The sequence below is a fragment of the Narcine bancroftii genome, chromosome 12 (assembly GCF_036971445.1).
Source record: "Narcine bancroftii isolate sNarBan1 chromosome 12, sNarBan1.hap1, whole genome shotgun sequence".
In the NCBI taxonomy this organism is placed as follows: Eukaryota; Metazoa; Chordata; class Chondrichthyes; order Torpediniformes; family Narcinidae; genus Narcine; species Narcine bancroftii.
In genome coordinates this window covers 7,486,894-7,512,352 of record NC_091480.1, presented here as the reverse complement: position 1 = coordinate 7,512,352, position 25,459 = coordinate 7,486,894, and the positions used below count along the sequence as shown (strand labels likewise).

General features: G+C 45.8%; 1 long non-coding RNA gene across 1 annotated transcript; it reads right to left on the bottom strand.

Moving 5' to 3' along the window:
* Positions 1-9,631: 9,631 nt before the first annotated feature.
* Positions 9,632-25,326, bottom strand: LOC138747504 (uncharacterized). Its single transcript, XR_011347522.1, has 3 exons — positions 25,228-25,326; positions 17,686-17,841; positions 9,632-10,020 (listed from the first exon to the last, which is right to left on the bottom strand). It is a non-coding gene; the product is annotated as an uncharacterized lncRNA (long non-coding RNA).
* Positions 25,327-25,459: the final 133 nt, after the last annotated feature.

Below are 25,459 nucleotides of genomic sequence, written 5' to 3'. Positions count from 1 at the left end.
AAAAGATCTCAATGTCAGAAGTTGCAGTCAGATCAAAATTCCTCCACAAATCTCAGCAGCGAAATGTTTTCACCGAGGACCAGTTTTTCGTAGAATGAATGGAACCGTCTCGTGCGATCAACCCTTGGCTGTGATGAGAAACTCCTGCAGTGTCTTGTCTCAGAGGTGCTGACCTCAGTGTCGAGAGAACATCATCAGAGTGTCCACTGTCTGCAGAGAAGAGACACGCACCCATACCCCACCTCCCCTCCAACTCTCCCACTATCCACCATTTACAACAGCCATTTTCAACAAGAGCCATAGGGCCCTCCTGGGCCCAACAGAACATTTAAGGGGGTCCATGGTCTGAATTTTATGTCATCGGTAGGAAAGAAGTATGGAAGAGACCAACTAAAAGTTGACTGCTTCACAGGAAAGGGGGGGGGGCAGAAACATTGAGAAGAGTCCTAAAGAGGACATGGCCATTAAAGGGATAAGAATGGCTGGTCTAAGTAATTGATATACAAGATAAAATAAAATAAGCAGCCCTAACATCGACACCTGTGGAACGCCACTACCAATTGACAACCAACCAGGGTATGATCCCTATATTCCCAATCAGCCAATGCTCTACCCACGCAATACTCTTATCGTGTCAAGTAGCTATCAACCCCACCCCACACCCACAACCCCCACCACCACCCTCCAATTAAGCGAGTGCATCAAAGGTGCATTGTGGCGACATGTTATATAACCTCGCCAACCAAACGCTGAGCAAAATTTTTTTTCCCTCAAACAAAGAGCTTTCTTCAGACGTCTTTTCGATGGTATAATGTCTTCCTGATCCGATCCAGTCCCACAGTGTGAAGGCAAACTGGCAAGCAAGATAACAGTAGCTCAGGCCTACAAACAATACTAATCAGCACGTTATGTTTACTAATAGTTTGCTGCATTTCACATTGTTCCTTAAATCATTCCAATTACACATTGCAACGTCACTGTTAAGAACTCACAATCAATACCCAGGAGTAGATTGGAAAATGTCAAACATCGGACATGTCACAAGTTAGATAGGGTGGCAACAATCTTCTGTTATGTTGATTTTCTTTTGATTTGTTCAACTGGGCTTTACAAGGATAAGGAATTATATATATTTTTTGTAAATTGGAATGGAAATAGTATTGCAGATGGAAAGTGGAAAGTGATTAGGGCAACATGGTTAGCATAGCGGTTAGCTATTACAGTGCCAGCGACCCGCGTTCCAATCTGTAAGGAGTTTATACATTCCTCCCACCCTTCAAAACATACAGGATTGTCGGTTAATTGGAGTATTTCCAGCATGGGTTTGTGGGCCGGATGGGCCCGTTAACATGCTGTATGTCTACATTTAATTTAAGAGTCTGATACTGATGGGAAAGGAACTGCCCTTGAATCTGGAATTGTGGACTCTGCTTCTCAGCCCGTCTGTGGGATGAAACAGGGTATCCAGGGTGAGGAGGTTGGAAAATCCACACAGGGAGAATGTACAAACTCCTCACAGACAGCGGCCATGGTGGGGATCGAACCCAGGTCCCCGGAACCGTGAGGAAGCAGCTTTCCCCACTGAGCCACTGTTTCCCTCTTGATAAAAGTTTGCCCATTCCTCTAAGCTCCTTGTGCTTGACCATAAGGCTGTTGGAAAAGCAAATCTTTCTTAAAATTCTCCAACACCGACAGGTCTGTCCATGGTCTCGTGCACTGCCAAACTGAGACCACCCGCAAAATGGAAGAACAGCACCTCATCCTCCAACCAGATGACATTAACTGACTTCTCTGGATTCCGTAAACTCCCCCAGCCCCTGTCTCTCCCCTTGCCTATCCTTCTGCCTCCTTTCCGCTACCTGTGTCACACACTCTCTCTATCGCTCCCTATTCCTCTAACTCATTTATCTGCATTCATTGAGCTACCCCACTCCTTCAATCAATTCTCGGCTCTCTTCCCCTGCCCTCCTATCCATGTTCACCTATGGTCTTTTGGCTGTTGGCTTGTGCTTTTCCCTCTCCCCCCCCTCCCCAGCTTTTATTCAGCCATCACCTGCTTTCTGCTCATTCCTTGACCAAGGGCTTAGGCCTGAAACGTTGATTATATATCTTTCCCTCCTATGGACGTTGCAGGATCTGCTGAGTTCCTCCAGTACTTACATCTACCCTAAATTCCTTGTGTTGGGATGTTGTTGCCTGTCTCGTGCTCAATGCGGAAGGCGGAGGTTTGTCTCCTTGATGGTTCCTCGTTGGAGCGGCACGACCCCCCCCCCCCATCCCATCCCTGGGCTGGGTCAGCCCTGCAAAGGGGCCATCAGCAAAACTGACATCTCCTGTTCCATTACAAGCACCACATTACTGAGAAATTGCAGACGCTCAGAGCTCCCTCCATTCCCAGCCGAAGCCAATTTAACCAGCCTGCGGGAAGTGTCAAAATTTAATAAGCTGAATTCGAGGTGGAATTAGCTTTGCCATCATGGCCCACACAGCTGAGGAACAACTCGTACTATTGCAACTAAAAACGTGAGACTTCTATCGACGTCTGTCATATATCACTCGTCTCAACTAATCAGTTGGTGGTTCCTCAGATTGACAGTTTCACAGTTTCATTACTTTTAATCAGTCTGTCCGTGGCCTCGTGGACTGTCAAACAAATTGGAGGACCACCTTACCTTCCATCTCGACAGTCTCCAACCAGACAGCCTTTCGTTAACACTCTCCATCAGTCTCTCTCTGTCTCCTTTCCTTTCTCCTCCCGGCCCCTTGAAGTTCAAGTTCCGATTGTACAAGTCAAAAAAACTGCGTTCTCCAGTCCTCAGTGTAAAACTCGCAGGCACACAACCAGACACAACACATGTACAGACAAACAATGCATATGCAGGACATATTTTCAGTAAAAGTCCTCAAATCCAGACTGCTCGGAGATTTGGTTGGTCTGGATTTTCAGATTTTCTGGATCCTTGAGTAATACTTTTAAAATTTATATTTAAAGAGGAATAAAGAAGAGATAAACAGGTAAATTTTGACAGTTCATTCATTAGCAAATACAGCGCACTTCATTCATCAAAATGAGCAGTTTTAAAGAAAAATAAAGTCCACACTTGACAAAAATGTAAACAGTACTTTTTAATTCAAAAAAGAACGTGTAAATTATGTTTAAAAATGAATATTGTCAAAGTAAAATACAGTAAACAGATGAATTTCTTTGTGACAAGATGACCTGTATTAAGGGTGATCGCTTATTTCCACTGTGCATCTGTGGCGCTTGTGCACGCACACACATTAAAGCCCGCTAAATATAAAATGTTTACCAGTGGATCCAGATTTTTGGCATCCAGACCTTGATTGTACATATAAAAATAAATAAATAAATAAATAGATGGTGTTTAGTAAATATTAGAGTTTCGGAGGGTTGGTGTGAGCAGTTCCTTTGGTTGTTCAGCGTTCTCACTGCCCGTGGGAGGAAGCTTTTCCTCAGCCTGGTGGTACTGGCTCTGATCCTCCCGGATCTCTTCCCCAAAGATGGACAAACTTCCCTGAAAAGGATGTGATATATTCCCCCATCAGAGGTACTTAGCCCTCCCTGACACCCCCATACCCCCCCCATGAAGACGTTAATGATGATGGTCCCGAGACTAGTGCACAATTTGGATTAAAGTGAGGGAGAGTTGCATAGCGTCGGCCTCACTCTCTCTTCCCAATTCCCATCTGGATCTAGCAGCAGGACAAAAGTCGAGACAGCTGGAGATGGGGCGAGGCACAGTGGATGACCAGGATGCCTTTTGTGTCTTGACGTGCTCTTCACGTTCCACGACACTTGCAGAGAGAGAGAGAGAGAGAGAGAGAGAGAGAGAGAGAGAGAGAGACGGGGATGGAAGAGAGACAGTGAAAGAAATGAAGAGAGAAAGGTAAATAGGAAGAGATAAAATGAACATTTATGGAAAAAAATAAACATTATAATGAGCAGGATAAGAGAGAGAGGGAGAGAGACCAAAGGGAGAGAGGGAAGAAGGGGAGGGAGATAAAGGGAGAGAGGGGAATGAGAGGCAGGGAAAGGAGAGAGGGAGAGGGAGGGAGGGAGGGAGAGAGAGAAGAATAGAAAGGGAGAAAGGGGAGAGCAAGGGGGAGGGAGGGCTATGGGAGAGAGAGGAAGGAGAGGGAGAGAGGGAGATGAAGTGAAAGTGGATGAGAGCGTGTGAGAGAGAGAGAGAGAAAGAGAGGGAGAAAAGGGTAGAGTAAGTAATGCAGACAAAGGGATGAGGAGGGAGGCCTCAGCTGCTCACAGGCTGAAGTATCTCCGCCTGCTCCGCTGACCTTTGCAGACATTTGATCAGTGCTCTCATTGCTGTGTCCTAATTACTTCTCTGTGGGACATCAGTCACAGGCCCCAGGCAACCTGGGACCCATGGGCTATGGAGCATGCCTGGTCACCATGGCAGCCTCAGAGAGAGGGGCCTTCTTCTTTCAAAGGCCAACTCAACATGAAGCACATTCGGAAAGATGTGGTGAAAGAGCCATGGGGTCTAAGTACGAAACTCCAAGGTGAAAGCAGGTGCTGGGATGTTAAGAGGACATTGAGAAGCTGGAGTGACACGGCAGGTCAATCAGCATCTGTGGTGGGAGATGGAGATGAGACCAGGATTTCTGAAGCGGGACAGTTAGTGGCAGCTGCAACCTTAATGTGGATTCAGAAATTACAAAGACCAACAAAAAGGCTGAAATTTCACATATCATTCCCACACCAACATATCCGTCCATGTCATCAAGCACTGCCAAACCGAGGCTACCCTCAAACTGGAGGAACAACACATAATATTCCGTGAGGCACTCTCCAACCAGACAGCATTTTCATTAACTTCTCCATTTTCCCTTAACCCCCTCCCACCACCTCTCCATTCCTCTTGTCTTTCCTCCAGCACCCCCCCACCACCTCCCTCTCCATTCACAGAGCTGCCCTATCACTTCTTAGCTTCTTTTCCTTCCTCCCTGTGATCTCCTCTGTGCAAATCTCCTGCCCCCTTCCTCCCTCCCTCCCTCCTCTTCCCCTCCCACCACCTCTCCATTCAGGTGTCTGCCTGCTTTTTGCTTAAACCTGACAAAGAGCCCAAGCCTGAAACATTGGTTATTTTGTACTTTCTACAGATGCTGTGTGACCCACTGAGCTTCTCCAGCACGTCTGTGTATTGCGCTATGACCCCAGTGTCTGCAGACTTTCTGGTTCGACTCCAATTGCCTCTATCTCTCTCTATGGACGCTCCCTGACTCGTTGAGACTCTCTAACTTTTTTTTCACTCAGTAACTGCTAGAAATCTTGACAGAAGGTCCTTTGAATCTCTGCCTTAAATACACCCATGACCTGGCCTCCAGTGGCAACAAATTCCACAGATTCACCACCCTCTGGCTGAAGAAATTCCTCTGTTCCAAGTGGACTCCTTTCAATCCTGTTGTGTGGCCATGTCCACTCCTGGACTTTCGAGTGAAGGCATTTCCACACTGCTACAGGGGTGCGAGTTGCTTCCAAAAAGGTTTCTCCAGCAATTGGATTCAAGATTCTTTTATTGTCATGTAATTTTAGTCATGTAATAAAGTTTATATGAAATTGCATTTGGTATGCCTTAAAGCAAAGATTCACCACCAGCAGAAATTGTTCAGCAGTGAAAGAAAGAGAAGCAAAAGAGAGACCCCACCCCCACCCCGAGAAACACCAAGTGCCCACTTCCAGTTCTCCCGCAGCCTCTGCAGCCGCACAAACTCCTGTTCGATCCAGCCGCCACCCGAGCTCCAGATCCCAACCTCCGACACGATCAGGAAGCCCTCAGCACTCTCAAGCCCTCTCGTATCCTGGTTCTGATACCTGGTATCCCTTCCACCAGTCTCCATCAGTCTGCAACCTGGCGTGAATCCTTTGACCACAGTCGTCAGCAGCGCGGGTTCCTCTACTCGAGTCTCCAACATCCTTCAGCCACAGAGCCCCTCAGTGGTCTACCACCATGGTTACTGAGTCGTAGGGTCATTGTTGCTCCTCCTTCCCAAACAGGAGTTGTTCTCCCCATTTTCTGGTGCCCTGTGCCAGTCCTCTGCTTCCCCGCATCAAAGGTGCCGCCATCTTGGGACCAGACCCTGCAGACACAGGATTTTAAAAGAAAACACCAAGATTTGCCTGTCGAACTCTCCAAACCATGGAGTCAGAGCAGATTTACAACTCAAGTTCCATTGAGTTTCGCCAGTTGAGAAAGAAATATTGTGTTTGAAATTGAGTTTTAAATTGAATATTGAATAGTTGAATATTGTGTTTGAATATTGAGTGTGAAATTGAGTTTCACCAGTTGAGAAAGGAATATTAAGCCTTGAGGCCAGATTTCCTCATTTTCTTTATTTCAAGCTCTGACAAATGATTTTACTTTAAGAAAAGGAATAAATTAAGGATGACAAGTTATAATCTAATATACATTTGTGCACGTATGTCTCTTCTCTGTGCAAATCAATAGGGAGCACTCTAGAAATGTCCAAGGTGGTTCAGTAGGGGTAACAATTGATGCTGAAGTCTTGACCACATTTAACATTTAAGGTCATAAGAAGTTTTTAAAAAAATGTGAACTTGCACCAGGTTAGTTACAGGGCTGTGCATCAATGTACATTCAGAATAAAAATAAATGGCCAAACCCAAAGTAAAGCCACATTGGCAGAAGCTTCTCACAAGCCCATAGAGTTAGACAATGAAGAACACGAGGCAGTAGAGGAACATCAGTCTCGCCTCAATGTTGGTGCTTCCAGACATGCAAGGAGCAGGCAGCGGGAAACACAACAGCAGCACCAGGCCCACCTCAGGGCTCAGGCCTCCAGAGAGGCACAAGTATATGTTAGATTACCATGAAGTTTTTTGAGTATTTTGTTTCAACCACGTAGTCAACAACTGAATGTTTTATTTCCTGGACAACGGCGAGTATTCTGCTAGTATAAAGTACATGGTTTGACCTGCTGAGTTTATCCAGTATTGTGTTTTTCTTTTCTTTCTTCTTTGGCTTGGCTTCGCGGACAAAGATTTATGGAGGGGTATGTCCACGTCTGCTGCAGGCTCGTTGGTGACTGACAAGTCCAATGCGGGACAGGCAGGCACGGTTGCAGCGGTTGCAAGGGAAAATTGGTGGGTTGGGGTTGGGTGTTGGGTTTTTCCTCCTTTGTCTTTTGTCAGTGAGGTGGGCTCTGCGGTCTTCTTCAAAGGAGGTTGCTGCCCGCCGAACTGTGAGGCGCCAAGATGCACGGTTTGAGGCGATATCAGCCCACTGGCGGTGGTCAATGTGGCAGGCACCAAGAGATTTCTTAAAGCAGTCCTTGTACCTCTTCTTTGGTGCACCTCTGTCTCAGTGGCCAGTGGAAAGCTCGCCATAGAACACGATCTTGGGAAGGCGATGGTCCTCCATTCTGGAGCCGTGACCCACCCAGCGCAGTTGGGTCTTCAGCAGCATGGATTCGATGCTTGCGGACTCTGCCAGTTCGAGTATTTCGATGTTGGTGATGAAGTCATTCCAATGAATGTTGAGGATGGAGCGGAAACAGCGCTGATGGAAGCGTTCTAGGAGCCGTTGGTGATGCCAGTAGAGGACCCATGATTCGGAGCTGAACAGGAGCGTGGGTATGACAACGGCTCTGTACACGCTGATCTTTGTGCGTTTCTTCAGGTGGTTGTTTTTCCAGACTCTTTTGTGTAGTCTTCCAAAGGCGCTATTTGCCTTGGCGAGTCTGTTGTCTATCTCTTTGTCGATCCTTGCATCAGATGAAATGGTGCAGCCGAGATAGGTAAACTGGTTGACCGTTTTGTGTGCCCGATGGAGATGTGGGGGGGCTGGTAGTCATGGTGGGGAGCTGGCTGATGGAGGACTTCAGTTTTCTTCAGGCTGACTTCCAGGCCAAACATTTTGGCAGTTTCCGCAAAACAGGATGTCAAGCGCTGAAGAGCTGGCTCTGAATGGGCAACTAAAGCAGCATCGTCTGCAAAGAGTAGTTCATGGACAAGTTGCTGTTGTGTCTTGGTGTGAGCTTGCAGGCGCCTCAGATTGAAGAGACTGCCATCCGTGCGGTACTGGATGTAAACAGCGTCTTCATTGTTTTTACAGGTGATAATAACCTCATACAAAAACTTCCTATTTTGCAAATTGAAATATTCAAATTTTGGGGACATCATCTGTATTTTTTTGGTGTAATTTATTTAAAGCATCAGACATTGGGCATCACATCGTGTATGACTGGTCCTCAAACAGAACAAGGAGTGATGGGGTTCCTGTCAGATTGGAGTCAGCTGCCCTCTGGTGGCAGAACTATAAACTGAGTGATTTGCACATTAATGCATGATGCCAACCTTCTGCGGGTCATTTTACTGGGCTCTGCTGGTACTTTAAAATAAAAAAAATCACCCTGGTCACAACACACCCTGGCTGGTGCTGAGCTCCCTGAGTGTTGTTGAAGCTGCCTTCGTCCAGCCATGTGGAGAGTGTTCCATCACATTCCTGACGAGCCTTGTGGACAAGTTTTGGGGAGTTAGGAGATGAGTTAAAGATCATAAAGTTGAAAAGGGTGTGGAAGAAATTCACAATGATGGAGGGACTGAGACCTTTCTCCCTGCAGCACAGAAGGCTGAGGTGAATGGTCACAGTCTTTTCCCCAGGGTAGAGGAGTCTAAAACTAGAGGGCATAAGTTTAAGGAGAGAGGGGAAAGATTTATAGGGAGACCCAATGAGCACCTTCACCACACAGGTGGGCGTGTGGAACGAGCTTTCATAGACTAATTACAGTACAGAAACAGGCCACTTCGGACACTCTAGTCTGTGCCAAACCACTTTTTTGCCTTGTCCCACTGACCTGCACTCAGTCCATAGCCCTCCATACCCCTTCCATCCATGTACCTGTCCAAATTTCCCTTAAATGTTAAAATTAAGCCTGCATTCACCACTTCAGCTGGCAGCTCATTCCACACCCCCACCACTTTCTGTGTGAAGTTCCCCCTCATGTTCCCCCTAAACTTTTCCCCTTTCACCCTTGACCCATGTCCTCCTGTTTGAATCTCACACAACCCGAATGGAATAAACCTATCTACATTTACTCTGTCCACCCCGCTCATATTTTAAATACCTCGATCAAGTTTCCCCTCATTCTTCTACGCTCCAGTGAATAAAGTCCTAACCTGTTTAACTGTGTCCCTGAAGTCCGGGCAACATCCTTGTCAATCTTTGCACTCTCTCCATCTTATGATTTCTTTCCTGTAGTTAGGCAACCAAAACTGCCCAAGGAAGTGGTCAAGGCAAGTTGTTTAAACGACACTTGGACGGATACAATGGATAGGAAATATAGTCCAAGTATCAGGCGTTTGGGACAACTAGGATAGTATGGACCGAAGTTGGGCCAAAGAGCCTGCTTCTGTGCTGTAGAACTCTCTGACACGATGGAAGAGGCGTGGGCAAAGGGGCATCCTGTAACTGCTGGGCAACTTTAATTGTATCCTTGCTTGTTATCATTCACTTTCCTGTTGACCCTCCATTGAAACCAGAAAGTGCTGCAGAGTCTAAGCAACTCAGTGCTGGATTCAGAATCAGAATTTATTGTCATGAACATGTCACAAAATTCATTGTTTTGTGGCAGCGTCACAGGGCAAACATTTATATAAACCATCTTACAAAATAAAGAAAAAGACAAAGTGAGGCAGTGTCTATGGTTCATTGTTCATTCAGGAATCTGATGGCGGAGGGGAAGAAGCTGTCTTTGTGCCGCTGAGTGCTCATCTTCAGGCTCCTGTACCTTTTCCCTGATGGTAGCAGAGTGAAGAGGGCAAGGCCTGGGTGGTGGGAGTCTTTGAAGATAGAGACTGCTTTCTTGACACACTGCCTCTTGTAGATGTCCTCAGTGGACTGAAGTCTGGTGCCCATGATGTCACAGGCCAAGTTAACAACCCTCTGGAGTTTTTTTCCTGTCCTGAGCTTTGGCAACTCCACACCAGACAGTGATGCAACCAGTCAGAATGGTCCCCACCTGTAGGGGTTTATGAGAGTTCTTAATGACATACCAAATCTCCTCAAACAACTCCCAAAATATAACCACTGGCGAGTCTTCTTCGTGATGCATTGACAAGGAGATGGAGATTCAGTATTTTGTACAGGGACATCACGGTTAGCACCTGCAACCCATGTTCAAATCTGCTACGCTCCGTATGTTCTCCTTGTGTCTGCATAGGTTTCCTCCAGGTGCTCTGGTTTCCTCCCATGTCCAAAAGACTAATGGGGTTAGTAAGTTAATTGGTCTTATGGGTGTAATTGGGCAGCACAGCTCAACAGCCAAAAGGGCCTGTAATCGTGCTGTATGTCTGAAATATTTCAAATATTGAAGGGCATGGACACAGAATTTGTAGAAAGGTTGTTTCCCATGGTGGGAGGGGCGAGGGCAAAAGGGCAGAACTTCAGGAATGAAGAACAGAGATGCACACAGATTTCTTTAGCCAGAAGGTGATAAATCTGTGGAATTTGTTGCTACAGATGGTTGTGGAGATCAGGTCATTGGGTGTATTTAAGGCGGAAATTGATAGGTTCTTGATTAGCCAGGGTATCAAAGGTTATGGGGAAAAGGCCGGGCAATGGGGCTGAGTGGGAAAATGGATCAGCTCATGATTAACTGGAGGGGCTGACTCGATGGGCTGAATAGCCTATTTCTGCTCCTATGTCATATGTCATAAATTAGTATAGCAGAGTGATGCAGCAGGTAGTACTGCTGCTTCATGGCACCAGAGACCCAGGTCTAATCCCCTCCTCCGGAGATATCTGAGCAGAGTTTGCACATTCTCCCCGTGAGCGCCTGGGTCTTCCCTGGGTGCACCCAAAGGAGAGTGGGTTAATTGGGTGCTGTAAGTTCCCCTATGTGTGTAGGTGAGTGGCAGAGTCATTCTTCAGCACTGATGGAAATGAATAGTTCAAGTGGATAGGAATGTCCCCCAAGAGTACTGACCGACTGCCCTGTATGAGCTCGAAGGAGCAAGTCCTGCAATGAATTACATTGGCCACCAGATGGCACCCATGTCTGCGATTCATTCCTCTCTCCCAAGTTATTGCAGAAATTTTTCCTGTCTACTGATACTGTTGAAACAGGAGTAAAATTAGGCCATTCTGCCCATTGTGTCTACCCCACCATTTGGATCATGGCTGACATTAAAAGTGGTCTATTTTAAAATCCTGCCACTGCGGAATCTAGGCGTACGATGGGGGCACCTAAGATTGGCAGCAACCTCGAGGGATTGCAGACTCTAGGGCAGCGGAGGTCTGGTGCAGGTCACCAGAAAACAAAGAAGATCATCCATGGGACGGTGACCACAGAGGGGCTCTGCGGCTGAAGAATACACAGTCTGCGGCTGCTGACGACGGCAGTCAAGGACTCACACTAGGCTGGGACTGTTGAAGACTGGCTCAAGACTGGTTGATGGGGTACCAGGAATCAGAACCGGGATGCAAGAGGGTGCCCAGGGTCCTGAAGCGTTCCTGACGCATATTGGAGGTTTGGATCTGGAGCTTGGGTTGCCAATGGTTTGGACTGGACACTGTGTGGCTGTGGGGGCTGTGGAACACTGGAGACAGTCACTCGGTGACTCTGTGGAGACTTTCTTTTGCTTCTCTTTCTCTGGCAGGAAGGGCGCTGGGCAACGCTAATGTCAAATCTTACAGCAAACTAATATTAATTTTGTGTAAAATTACACTTGTTTTATTACATGACAATAAAGGAATGTTGAACCTTGAACACCCTTCTCCTACCTTCTCTCCAAAACCTTTAGTGCCCTTACTGATCAAGAACCAATCAACTTCCATTTTAAACCTACCCAATGACCTGGCCTTCATAGCAGTCTATGGCCACAAATTCCACCCTCTGGCTGAAGAAATTTCTCCTCATTTCTGTGCCTCTGGACCCAGACTCTCCCACGACTGGAAACATCTTCTCTGCCTCCACTCTATCCAACACTTAGAATATTCGATAGATTTTGATGAGGACACCCCCCCCCCCCACCCACCCACCCACCCACCCACACACCCACACACCCACACACCCACACACCCACACACACACACACACCATCCACAGCAAGCACAGCACTGTCCCCGCCCCATCAACAGGCTCACTGTCTCCTTTCTGTGCTTTCACCCCTCACTGCGTAGCCAACTCTTCTCCAGGTCTCTGCACTCCAGTGATGCTGGTCTCCAGCTTGAGACGATTTTAATTGTTTCGCCAACCTGTGACAGAGCAATAATCGCGGAGAAACTCAGCAGGTCATGCAACATCCTCAGGAAGTAGAGGGTGACTGACGTTTCGTCAAGTAAATGCAAAAACAGGCCTGAATGAAAAGGTGGGGGGAGGGGGGTGGGGGAAGAAAGAGTGGAGGAGAAAGAGGCAGGGAAAAAGCACAGGCTAACAAGTCAGATGTCACAGGAGGATACAGGGTGGGAAGGCAGAATAAAAGCTGAGGCGTGATAGCAGGAGAGAGTAGCTCTCGGATAGGAGAGGGAGGGGAGGTGGCAGCCATATCTGATGTACACAGGAGCACAGTTGAGCCATACCCTGATAAAAAGACTTTAAAAGATAAAAAGATCCACCAATAGATAGATTAATGACAGTAACTCTATAAGGGGGTGGCTCTACAGCCTCTATGGACACTTACTGGAAGTGCCGACACCATGTCCAGCCTCTCTCTTTTTTCTTTCTCCTCTTTTTTTCAATTTCTCCATCTTTCCCTTATATTTTAGGGGGAGGGGTGGTGGGAATGGGAGGGGAAGAAACACCTGCATGCATGTAGATTGCTGGGAGATACTGATATATTCTGTAACAGGGATGTTATCTCCTTGTTTATTGATGGAAAATGAAAAATAAAATATTCAAAAAAAAAGGAGAGGGGAGGGAAGTGGATGGGGAGCTGGAGGGAAGGAGGCAGAGGGATGGGAAGAGAGAGAGAATATCAGGGTAAGGGGGGTTAACAGTTGCTGTTAATGTTGTCTGGTTGGAGAGTGCCCCGACAGAGACAAGGTGTTGTAGTTAGCCTTGGTTTAAGAGGCCATGGACAGACGTGTCGGTGTGACAATGGAGTGTGAAATTAAAGTGGTTGAGATGTCCTTGCAGACAGAGCAAAGGGGTTCAACGAAATGATCTGTCTCTGTCAGGCACAGGAGTCTGTTGACACACAATCCTCCGACTTTAGTAACAGGTGAAACAGAAATTCCTCAACGCTTCGATGAGAATTGTGATTAACTGTGATTGTCATTTTCGGGATTCCACTACAACCAGTCTCCAGAGAACGTTGGGTGTGTCTGTATATGACCCTTTAAAGTTTCGGCTGCAATCTCAGTTTGCACACTGCACTGACTCACTGGATATTGCATAAATCTCTCACTTGCCGAAGTCGTGGAACTTTGACCTAGAAACATACCTTATCCCTGCTGAAAACAAGGTTGGTGAATAAGGAAGGGATTTTTTTTTCTGATTGGAAGGAATTAATCTGAAAGTTTAATCTTTATCCTTGCCAGATAAGGTGCACTATCTGACCTGCTGAGTTTTTACCTGTTCTCGGTGCTCTTTCTGAAGAGGCAAGAGCATCAGACGCCTTCTTCCACATCCAAGACCCTTCCAGCCCACGAGCCACTGCTGCCAAAATACCACAATTAACCTACAACTCCCGAACTCTTTTGAAGGGTGGGAGGAAACCGGAGCACCCAGAGGAAACCCACGCAGACATGGGAAGAACGTACAAACTCCTTACACACAGTGCTGGACTCAAACCCGAGTCGCTTGTACTGTAATAGCGTCGCGCTAACCTCTACGCTATGTTGCCTTCGTCTTTTATGTCCTTGCCCTCGTAACCTTATTTAACTAGGTGTGCCTGATGCTGGAAATGCCCCAGATATTGATTTTGGGAAGATATTTCTGCTCTTCGCACTGTCTGGGATGATATTTACAGAGTACACAATGTGTCAGCGTTGCTGTGGCAATAGGATTTATCTGCCTATAGGTGGTTACAGCAAACTCAGATGCAACCACACCTGATCCAATCAGGTGACACAGAGGAAGACCTCAATTACTTTCTTTGTGAGAAGGTGTGGCCTTCTGTGACTGGGAGCAGTGTTGACTTTCGCCACCCAGGCACGTCTATGAGCAACACACTTTGCTGGAGGAACTCAGCAGGTCGAGCAACTTCAGTGGGAGGAAAAGAACGGCTCCACATTTCAAGCCAGAACCCTTTCGTCATCTCCCATGGATGCTGAGTTCCTCTGGGGGAGGGCTGTTTCTGCTCCAGAGTCCAGCCTCTGAAGTCTCCCGTGTGCATCTGGGCTTGTGGGTTTTCTTTTATTTTTGCTCTGGCACTTGTTCCATGCGGTCTGGTACTAGGAAGTGCTATAAGCCTCCTGCAGTCTTCAGGGGTGAAACAGCACTGTTCCCTGATCTGCCTCCACTCCTGCCTTTTGCAATATTCTGTCACCTAAGATCTGGTTGTGGACTCTGCTCTCAAACAAGATGTAAATTACAACTGAAGCCATGGAAATCCTGGCTCCGTCCAAACCCTGTTGCTACTAACTCATGCCAGTTTCCAGTCACCCATCAACCCTATACCCAACCATCATGCACTGGCCATGGCCCCTAAATCTACTAGATTTAGGGGCCCCTGTCTGCTAGTTGCTCCAACCCCACCACCCAGAGTTTAATTGGTCTGCTATTAGCAACCACGTTTTGGACTTCTTGGGAACTGGATCTTAAAATTGAATTGAAATGAATTGGATTGGGTTGAATTATATTGGGTTGGATTGAGTTGAGTTGAGTTGAATTTTATTGAATTGAATTGGGTTGAATTGAATTGAGTTGAATTGGATTACATTGGACTAAATTGGATTCAGATTGATTGAATTGAATTGCTTATTGTCACTTACACTGAGATACAGTGAAAAGCTTTTTTTTAATACTATCCAGGCAAGTCAACCTGTAGCAGGTAGTGGAATAATTAAATAAAAATGCAGGGTGCAGTGTTCCAGTAAGTTGTTAAAACAATGGAAGACCATCATCATTTACCAGTGGGAAGCCCATTTAAGTGTCTGATAACAGCATGAAAAATCTGTCCTTGAATCATTGTCTCTTCTGTCTGATGAAAGGTGGGGGGGAGGGGGGAGGGGGGAGGAGAAGAGAGTGTAACCAGGGTAAGAGTGTAAAAATGTAAAAATAATTGTGCCTAGGTGGAGATGGTATTAATAGAGGGGTGGGGTGGGGGGGGGGGGTGATTGTCTGAGCTGCTTTCATAACTCTGCAGATTCTTGTGGTCTTGAACAGAGCAGTTCCCGTCCCACATTGTGATGCGTTCGGACTTTCTTGGTAAGAAGACATGCTGGATTTCCACAATCTTCTGAGAAACTCAAATTCCTTCCTTAAACATGTCCACTTCAATCAACTCCTTTTGGTGTCCAGTTCTGATCCATACCTCAGGGATGGGGATGAGGGAGAGTAACTCCTTTCCTTTCAAATGAATTTTTAATTTTACTTACAGTATGGTAGAATCCAATTTCCACTATTTAAACCAAATATAGAGAAACCCTTATATCCAGAATTCAAGTAACCGGTTAAAAAAAAATCGCAGAAAATAAATAGGTAAAAAATACGGATGTTTGAAAGTGGCGTGCCTTGTTTGCCAATCCACACAACACGCAGTCTCAGGCAACTGGAAAATTCATTTATCTGGCATCTACCAAGCCCCAAAGGTGCCAGATACCAGGGGTTTTACTGCACCCCATTTAACCTACAAACCCTGTACGTTTTGGAGGGTGGGAGGAAACCAGAGCACCCAGAGGAAAACCACACAGATGTGGGAAGAATATACAAACTCCTTACAGACTGCACTGAATTCAACCCAGGTCACTGGGGCTGTAATAGTGTTACGCTAAACCATGAATTTCTCTTTGCCCTGCCCATCAACCACAACTTCCTTCCTCCAGCTCCCCACCCCATCCTTTCCTTCCTTCCATTGGAGAGCGCCTTTCTCAGCCCTCTACCTCCCCTCCCCCAATCACCTCACAGCTCCTTTCCTTCCTTCCCCTTCCCACTGACATTCACCTGTAATCCTGGGCTCCTCACCCCCAACTCTCTCTTATTCGGGCGTCTGCCCGATCTTTGCATCCCGGATGAAGGGCTTAGGCCTGGGATGCGCTCTACTGTTCTATATCCTATGTTCTCTGTGAATTGTTAAGTGGCAAAATCTTTAAAACAGGCAAACATGAACAAAATATCATAAGGACCTTCCGCTGTTTTTGCTTGGAAAGAGGGAGGTGGGTTTAACAAATTGGAGGAAACTCCTCAGTGTGGCGACAAGGAATTTTTTCATCGGTCCAAATGAACTTCAGAGGGAACACCCGTCCCCAGGAACTCTGCCAACAATAATGTTTATCAACGGAAGGTGTGTCCTGCTGAAAACGCAGCTGTACACAGTCACACACTCTGCAGAGAGAACACAAAGCAGCCTCTGTGCAGGGACCTCTCTTCAAACCTGCCCGGATTCGTTTCTTCCTTTCATTGCAGCCATTCCAGCACCCTGACATTTGGGATTTGGTGTGGCCGTTCAAAATGCCAGTGCTAAAACTGTTGAAAGTCGGCCTCCAAGCTTGCCCCCGTGAGCATATTATGGAGTCCCACGCTCTCTCCCAGCCACTGACCCAAAAGTACCCACTTACACTCATCCCAACTTTATTCTCCCCAATTCCCCATCGACTCCCCACCGATTCTACCATTCTCCTTGCACACCGCTGTGGCTAATTAACCAACCATCCCTGAGTGATCTCTTCCACAAGCCCAATGACCAATGGAAACATTTGGATTATTCTTTAACATGAACCAAAATACACAAGATGGCCCAAGTGATTTCCCCAGCCCTTACCTGCCTTCAGTCCAGCCATTCTCAATGGGCTCCCTGCAATCCCCTGGGGGGTGGGGGCACAGAACATTTAAGAAAAATCTCCTTGCTTTCTTTTCAGCTCATGTAACGTTAATATTTTTAATTTTTTTCATGGAGTCAGTAGGAGAGAAGTACAGAAGAAACCAAAACTTGATTGCTTCACAGGGAAGGGGGGCCATAAACCTTGAGCAGAGTCCTCCAGGAGCCATAGTTGAAAAATGTTTGAGAATGGCTGCTTTAGTCCACATTGCTTTCCAACCACGAGCCATCAAAAATCTATTGGCATTGGTTCCTCAGTAAGATTTCAGATTTATTGTCAGAGTATATACATACAACCCTGAGATTGTTTTTCCAAAGGACGAGGCAGAATTATTACTTATTGGTAGTCCAAAGAAAAACTGCACACATCGTACACATGAAAACAAATATAAAAACTGTAAAGAGATAATAAATGTAAAAAAACTGTGCTATTCAGAGAGAATAAACATGACGTCATTAGCCATTGAGTTTGAGTAGGCAGAACAATGTCCTTCCATCTGCGCAACACCGCCCACCTTGCCATAAGAGAAATGAAAGCTAATGCATGCAAATCAGGTGCCATTCGAGTTAGGCCTTCTCTCTCCAACAGTACCAAACAAGGCAGAGTTTGCATGTTTTTGCACCGAGGACCGAAGTACACTGTTTTGTCTAATTGTACTTGTACAATTGGATGATAATCAACTTGAACTTGGACACATACTTACAGGAACGCGCGACAGTTGTTACCAACTTTATGAGGGAACGTGTGGACGAATGCGCTCCCGCTAAAGGCTGTCCACATGTATCCCAGTCAGAAGCCACGGATGAGCCAATGGGAGGTCATTGCAATGCAAAAGGGCACAAATTGTTGGTCACATTTGCTGTAAATGAAACAGAAAATGTTTCAAAGGTTCTGCGGTTAAATCAATTTGTGCAAACAGAGCAGGTAAATTAGTCATTTACAAATAGGTCCCTTATCATTGGGGGGGAAATACACTTGTTTAACTGTGCTGTTTCTGTTCCTGGACCTTAACTCACCTCGTCTGGGAATTAATGAAGAGTACTGCAGCCTCTGAGTCAGTAGACTGTGGATCCACAAGAGACTAAACATTCAAGGCAGGTCTAAGGAGATTACACCAACGCCTCTGCTGTTTCAGGAGACTGAAGTTCAACAAGTCCTCCTTGAACCCCAACAACTTTTACAGGCGCACCAAGAGCAAACTTGATGGATGCATCACCACATGGGATGGGAGCTACTCCACTAAAGAGCAGAAGAAGGTGGGAAATGTAGCTCAGGTCATCATTCTGACCTTCTTCCTTCCATCAACTCCATCTACGCCACCCTCTGCCAAGATGAGGCAGCCAAAATACTGAAAGTTCCATCACAGGCCCCAGGCACACTCCCTCCTCCCACTGGGAAGAAGGTTCAAGGGTGCAAAATCATGCACCAAAAGACAATTTCTCCTCTGAGAGCCATCAGGCTTATGAATGAATCGCAAAATTCACGAGAACCTTCACTATGTCTACATCAATGACCGTGATCTCCCAGTAGCCAACCCTTTCAATTATGCACCCCACTCCAGTGCTGACATGTCTGTCCATGGGCTCGTGTACTACCAAACCAAGGCCACCCATAAATTTGAGGGGCAACACCTAATTTTCCATCTGGGCACTCTCCAACCGGACAGCATTAACATCGACTTCTCCGGTTTCTGCTAGCCCACTCCCTGTTCTCTCTCCCTTTCCCATCCCCAGCTTCTTTACTCCAGCTTCTCCACCCCCTTCCCTCTCCATTCACAGAGGCATCACCCCTGGTGATTCCTGGTGTGCCCTCCCTCCCTTATCCACCTATTACCTCCTGCCTGTGGGACTGTGCTCCTCCCCTGCCCCTCCCACCACCATTTCGTTCAGGCACCTGCCTACATTTTGCTCATATCTTGATGAAGGGCTCAAGCCCAAAATGTGAGTTACATTTCTCTTTGCTCTATAAAATACATTATTTGACCTGCTGAGTTTCTCCAGCGTTGTGTTTTTACTTCAATCAGATTTCGTTTTACTTCTTCTGTGATATTATTATGCCTTTGATAAAAACCAATTGATTTTTTTTACTCTAAGTCTGCTCTTGCCTTTTTACTTTATATAACTGTATACATGTTAGATTTGACTTGCTAGACTAAACACGGAAAAACCCCTGAGACTGAAACAGGTACAATATGACAATAAACTTGAACTTAATTGATACTGGCTTTTGAATGTAAAATTAACAAGTTCCGATTGTTCCCTCAAACATTGTATAACAAACAATTCTGTGACACCATTTCAAAGCAGGGCAGTGGCATTCTACCCAATACTTCCTCTCAATCAGTGTCACTGAACAGATAACGCTGCGCAAAAATTTTTTTTCAAAAGGTTTGCTTCCTGAAAACAAATGATAGATTATAATAGACACCTTCAATCTGAATGCAAAGATAATTTCAGATTTGCTGTATCACGTAGGAAGTTTGAGAAACATTAAATTAATTTTTATTTAATTTAGCCTGTTTAATCGCATAAGGACGCTGACACATCCCATTAGTTCAAATGACCTAAAAATGTTTTACCGCTGATTTTTGTTTGTACTCAGCATCTGGATGCCTCTCGTGTCAGTGTCCAATAATAGTCGGCCAGTATTGATGGATTCCAGTTGCCCTGATATCACTTTCCTAAAGTCACAATATCCTGGTGAAACCTTTCACCATGTCTGTCACTGACGGCACCAAGATCAGCCGGGAAAAAGTCGAAGTGTGAAGGCAGAAAATTAATTTTCAATGATATGCTGCACTTCATAGTTTTGTCTGCTTGAAGTCGACTGGAAATTACAAATTTAAGGTGATTTTGCAATGAGCAGCCCAAATTGTATAAAAGACACCCAAAAATATTCAGGAAGCAACATCTTCATGGTCCAGTGTAACAGGATTTAATTACAGCTTTGTTTACTGCAGCCTGCACATTTATGATTAGCTCCTATATTTCCCATAGTCCAACAGTGATTATGCAAGAGACTCATTCATTGGCTAAAAAATCCTTCCAAAAGGAATTCAAGGCTTTCACTTTTAATCTTGAGAGCCTTCCCCAGATCTGCAACCATCTCTTCTCCTTCAGTTCTGACCTCTTGCACATTGTAGGATTTCCCCAGCCCTTACCTGCCTTCAGTCCAGCCATTCTCTTGTTACAATGTTCTTCCATTCCTGCCCTACTTGAAATCGATCTGTTCATTATTTGTAGCTCTGCCTTCAGCTGCCTCAGTTACTCCGACGCCTCTACTTGCTAAGAAGTCTGAGGAGATCTGGTATGATTATCAAACTTCTGCAGGTGCACTGTGGAAAGTTTACTGACTGGTTGCATCATGGCCTTGTTTGGTAATTTGAGTGCCCAGGAATGTTGGAGGCTGCAGAAAGTAGCAAAGATTTGCCAGACTATCACGGGCTCTGATCTCCCATCCATTGAAAACATCTAGTACATTGAGGTGCTGCCTCAAGGAGGCAGCCAACATCATAAGGATCCCCATCACCCTGGTCACACTGTTTTCTCAACATTAACTTCGGGCAGAAGATTTATTGTCAGAGCACATGCATGACGTCACATACAGCCCTGAGATTCTTTTTCCTGCAGGTGAGGCAAAATGACCACTTATTGGTAATGCAAAAACATCTTACACAATGTACACATGTAAACAAATAAAGAAATTAAAACAGATAGATATGCAAACAAACTGCAATACAGAGAAAATAAAAAATATCAATAAAATGCAAAAGTACGAGTCCTCAAATGAGTCCATGATTGAGTTTGTTGTTGAGGAGTGTGATGGTGGAGGGGGAGCCGCTGTTCCTGAACCAGGTGGTGCAAGTCTTGTGGCACCCACACCTCTCTCCTGATGGCAGCAGCGAGAACAGAGCGCGTGCTGGGTGGTGTGGATCCCTGATGATTGCTGCTGCTCTCCGACGGCAGCGAACCCCGTAGATGTTCTTGACAATGGGAAAGGTTTTGCTTGTGATGTCCTGGTCTGTGTCCACTACCTTTTGGAGGGCTTTCCACTCAGAGGCATTAGTGTCCCCATGCTAGACCATGATGCAGCTGGTCAGCACACTTTCCACCACACATCTGTAGAAATTTGGCAGGATTTCCAATGTCATGCCGAACCTCCGCAAACCCCTGAGGAAGTAGAGGCACTGACGTGCTTTCTTCATGAAGCCGTTAGTGAGGTAACAGTCTGAGTTAATCATTTGGAGATGAGTTCAATTTCCTTTGAACATTGGAGAGACTGGACGCAGACTGGGAGATCATTTCATTGTGCACCTGGTTCTACCCAGTGACCATGTACTTCAATTCCCCATCCCATTCCCTTACTGACATGTCTTTCCACAGTCCATGCACTGCCAGGCTGAGACCACCCATAAATTGGAGGAACAACACCTCATCTTCCATCTGGGCACCCTCCAACTGAAGGTATTAACATCGACCTCCAGTCTCCATAACCCCCATCCCTCATCTAAATAGGGGAAATATCCCTATTTCCCCTCTCTAGCTCTGTCTCTCTCTCTCTCTTTCTTTTCCTCTCTGGACTCTTTTCCCCTTGCTTTGCATTCAAAGAGCCACCCCCCCCCCCCACCAATAAATTCTCACCTTTCCCCTTTCCTATCTTCTTATCCATTTTGTCTGTTGGTCCTCACCCTGCTCTTTCTTTCCTTCTCGCCAGACTTTTAATTCAGGCGCCTGTCTATTTTTTTACTCATACCTTGATGAAGGGCTCAGGCCCAAGATGTCGAGTTCCTCCAGCATTTCTGTGTCTCATTGGCCCAGTGTTTTTCTCAGTCTTTCTTGTTGCTAAATGTTGCATCCCCACCTCCAACAAATTTCTGTTGAATTGGAACTACTTTTCTGAACTCACAGGAGGCTGTTCCACGCAGAAACAGCACCTCCAGGATCCACTTACCCAAACCTGAACTATCAAACAACCGCATCCATGGAAACCTGAAAGACAAGACACAGATACTGCACAAGGTCTTCAGCCAGAAATGGTAACGCTGATTTTTCTTCACCGATACGGCCTGACCTGCTGAGTGTTTTTATTTTTTATTTCAAATGCATGTGGTGAATGGAGACTCAAGGTTATTTTATCATCATTTAATAAAACAGAAAACTTTTTACACAAAATTTCCATGGGCAGTGAGAAAGCTAAACAACCAAAAGAACTGCACCAAACTAACCATCCGAGGCTCTCATATGTACAAAACATAGATTAAATACTTGTCCTGCATATGTATTGTTTATCCGTTTGTGTGTTATATCTGGATGTGTGTCTGCATGTTTTGCACTGAGGTCCAGAGAACACTATTTTGTTGCAGTGTACTTGTACAATCAAATGACAATAATCCCCTGCCCCCCCCCCCCCCCCAACCATAGCTTCGCGACCAGTGCTCTCACAGCCTTCAGTCAAAACCATTGTCAACCTGAGCTCCAGATGCATCCCTCTGAGATGATCAGGAAGCTCCAGCTCCCTCAGCACCCTCTTGCATCTCGGATCCAATACCTGGCACTCCTTTCAGCCAGAATCGAGCCAGTGTCCAGCAGTTTGCAGCCTGGTGTGAGTCCCTTGACTGCGTCACCAGCAGCCCACAACCTGCATAGGTTCTTCGCCTCAAGTCACTAACAAAGACTGCCACCTGGGTCGATAGATTGAGGACCAGTGGAAAGAAACCCAAGGTGAGGGACAAAAGTACTGAAGATATGTGATAAAAATGGTATGGAAAAGATCCAAGTGCAAAACAATTAATTTTTACCAGCTATCATGAAATAGAACAAATCAATCTGAATCTGAATATATTTCTCCACAGGGATCCAGTGTGGACTATATAATAATTTTCCTCTGTACCATAATTGTTCTATATTTCTATAGATCATTTCCAGTATCCATTACAGCACAGTAATGTTGTACCAACCTAGATAAACCTACTCCGAAATCTAATTCTTCCCTACCACACACCTCTAACTCTCTATTTTTCTTACAACTGTGTGCTTATCGAAGAGTCCTTTAAATGTCCCTATTGTAGCAACCTCCACCACCACCCCTGGCAACGTATTCTAGCATTTACATCACACACTGTGTCAAAAAAAAGACCTCTGACGTCGTCGCTGCTTAACTCACCTTCAACAGCTGTCCTCTGATATTTGCTATTATCGCCCCAGGGAAAACCCTTATCTATGCTTTTCATAATCTTATCTACCTTTATATTGTACGGTAATTTGAGAACAATGAATGAAAACACTTAGGAATGTGAAGTATCTCTCGCCAAAATCGTTTGGAAGGTTTGGAGGTACAGCTCACACCAGCTGGGTTATTGTACAAATACGACAAAAACAGGATATAGATCAGAGGAACTCCAGTAAATTTTCCTAGTAAAAGCAGGATAACCATTTTGGAGGGATGCCGTGAGGAGGATGGTTTCATAAAAATCTTGGGCATTACACCAATCTCAGTCACTCCTAAAGACCTCTATCGAAAGGGGAATTGTACAATCATTTCCACTCTGAATCGGGATTAGTTTGATCATGGAGCTAATAAAACTACAATTCCCAAGTATCCTTGTGGCCAAGGTGAGCAGCTCAGGTGTGGGCAGGGAGTGCTACCTGTATGGTTGGGGCTTGGGGTGGGGAGGCAGGAAGGTAGCAGTGACACCGTTGGCATGCATGCCTATAGAACTTAGAACAATAAGCACAGGAACAGGTCCTTCAGCCCAAAATACCTATCTCATCTCCCTGCACACTTCCATTTCATGCTTGTCTAAATACTTTTTATATATCCCTGTTGTATTTGCTTCCTCCACGTCGCAGACACCGTTTCCCAGGCACCTACCACTCTCTCTGTAAAACACTTGCCTCCCACATCTCTTTTACACCCACTCCCAGCCCCAACTTAAAGCTATCCCCCTTAGTATTTGTCATTTCCACTCCTGGAATTTGACTTTCATCTCTCACAATTTTACAGACATCAATCAAGTCTACCCTCCAGGGAAAACAATCCAAGTCTGTGTAACTTCTCCTGATACTCTCCAATACAGGCACAGCTTGCTAAGGCTCTCCTCCACCTTCTCTAAAGCCTCCATATCCTTACTATAATGTGGCAACAGGAACTGTATGAAGTACTCCAAATGTGACCCAACCAATTTTTTTTACAGCTACAACACAACTTCCTTACTTTTATTCTCAAGGTCTTGCTCAATAAGGGCAATCATATGCTTTCTCTACCACCCAACCTACTCACTTGGTCACTTTCAAGGGCCACGGAAGTCAGTGGAATGAGGACAGGGTGGGAATGATTGGGCAGGGAACAGTACGGAATTAATGAACCAGGAAAGAGTGGATTAGGGATAAATAGGCACTTGACTGGCAGGTGCCAGACATAAGATCATAAAATTCAAGAGCAGGAGTAGGCCATTCGGTCCATCAAGACTGCTCCACCATTCCATCATGAGCTTATCCATTCTCTCACAGCCCCACACCCCTGCCTTCTTCCCGTAACCTTCGGTATCCTGACTATTCAGATACCTGCCTTAAATACACCATACAGACCCCAACCTTGTGCTGACCCACATACACCTACGGCCAATTAATCGAACCCTCCCAAACTCAGAGCCCGTAACCCTTTATTTTTCTTGCACCCCTGGGCCTATGGAACTACTGAACATTGCAGCACAGAAAACGGCCCCTTTTGCCCTTCTAGTCTCTGGCCTTCCCGACAAAGGGAAGCAAAAGAATAAAGGGGACGGACAGGTGGAGGAGGATGAGTCAGACAGGGTGAAGTTGGAGGCAGCCAGGGGGAGGAGATCAGTAAAGACAAGTGTAATACAGAAAGGTCTGCAGCCACTATGACTGAAGTAAAAACACACGGCTGGAGAAACCCAGCTGGTCAAACCGTGGACTTGATCAAGGTACAGGACCAATGTTTTGGCCTTGATGCTCGATATGCTGGAATCTGATTATTAGATTGAGGAAGGGCTCAGGCCTGAGACGTCAGTTTCATCTTTATCTTCAATGGCCACTGTGAAACTGCTTGTTTTTCTAAAATTATACTTTATTTACAATAAATTATTTGCAAACAAGAAAGCCATTCAAGGCTTTGTAATATTCATAATGTCAGTCATATCTTTACATTCCCATCAGTGTACATTGCTCTCTCAATACACTGTGGCACCTCATCGTTTCTATCTACACGTTGCTGTTAATCATACCTGGTCAAGAAAAACAATATTTAGTTCCTTCAGACGAGTGGATCGCAAGGAAGGAGGGAAACTCCAGGTCCCAGACTCCATCGCGCCCAAGGACGGGCGGCGCCTGCGCACGTCGGACGGGCATTGACACCTGCGCGTGTGTGGGGGGGGGGGCGGTGGCTAGAGGTGACGTCATCGGGGAGCTCGCGCGGGGCAGAAGTTTGACAGGAGCCGGAGCGGTAGCGGCGTCGGC